Source organism: Propithecus coquereli, unplaced genomic scaffold (assembly GCF_000956105.1).
Source record: "Propithecus coquereli isolate 6110/MARCELLA unplaced genomic scaffold, Pcoq_1.0 Scaffold95, whole genome shotgun sequence".
Classification (NCBI taxonomy): Eukaryota; Metazoa; Chordata; class Mammalia; order Primates; family Indriidae; genus Propithecus; species Propithecus coquereli.
In genome coordinates this window covers 8,465,121-8,466,642 of record NW_012155840.1, presented here as the reverse complement: position 1 = coordinate 8,466,642, position 1,522 = coordinate 8,465,121, and positions in this window count along the sequence as shown.

Genomic DNA, 1,522 nt, shown 5'->3' with positions numbered 1-1,522 from the left:
CTGACCACCCCCGTTATACACTCTTATTTTACCCTGTATTTGTCTTTGGTTAATTCTCTTTCTTATGTCTGTATTGCTTGTTAAACTGTAACTCTGTGAGGACAGTACCATGTGTCTTATTACATATCCCCAGAAAGTACAGTGACTGGCCCATACTTTGACCTATGTTTTGAATGAAGGAAAGAATTTTGTAAAGCCTGTCTGTCTGTACTTTTTTATGAACACCTTCTACTTCTGCACCTAATTTCTTTATAATGTTTAGAAAATGGGATTATAAATCCAAAAAAGGGAAGACAAGTGGGAAAGGAAGGAATATGATACCTACCAATCACACAGACATTCTGTTCAACTCCATGAGCTAAAACCAAAATTAGTACCAGTCCTAAAATCACAGGGAAGAGCTTTCTAAAAATCTTTCTAAAAATTAAATCAGAAAATTGGCACCCATTATGGTAATGAACTCCCATTTATGAAGTAATGGGAGTCATATTTGCAAGTCATATTTGAATCTAAGTAAGGATTGGCGTTATTGCAAAGGAGATCTGTCTACTGGGTAGTTGGGTTTGATTACTCTTAGGATCACTTCAAAGTATATGATTCTGTGACTTAGCAATCTCTTTGGCTGTAGAAGAACTACATAAGGAAGAGAGATTTAAGTCAACACTGGGCATGGAGCTAAACAAAGAAAAGCTTGGGGAAGGAAAGGAAATGTAACACTGTCTCAAAACGTTTGATCTCATCATTTTGAACCTTCTCTGAGGCTGAGGTTGGCAGGCCTCCCAGAAAAACCAAAACAAAGCAACCTAACAGGGCATCACAAAACAAAAGGGAAACTAAGCTGGGAGATGAGAAGATGAAAACCCTGCATCCAGGTTCACCGAGGAGAGAGACAGGAGACATGAAAGGCAAGCTTTCTCGCCAGTGTCCTTTTCAAGTCACCTAAAGGCACACCTTTGAAACGAATGGCCTCGGTAGACAGAGGGCAGTTTCCTGAATCCAGAAGTCTGGGCGTTAATAACCAGGGCTAAAGGAATGTGTTGAAATGTCAGTGCGACTGCTTTCCCTATCTTCACTATCCTTAACCCAAAGTCGCGTCATCACTCTGGAATGAGCAGTGCCTGCTCAACAAACCCAGCTTTTTTCATCCTCCTTTGTATTTGCTTATTCACAGTTCAGAAATTGTCCAATGGCCTTCCTACTCTCTAATCAAGGGAATTCATATTGTTGTGGAAAGAAAAACAACTTTTATTTGGCTTGAGAGAAAGACCCACATGATGTTTCTGTTGGAGATACGGAAGATGAAAACTGAGCTATCTTGTTGTATAGCTTCGCCTTGTTAAGTGGTGATTTTTTTTTTTCTTTTCCAAGCACAGTGTGAAGACTCTTTGTGAGCTAGAACACAAATTTTTCATTTTGACTGCTGCTAAAAATATTTAATGTTTATCGGGTGCTCACTAGGTTGCAGACAATAAACTAGGTGGTTTGTATGCATTATCTTCTGAATCCTAACAACAGTCTGGAA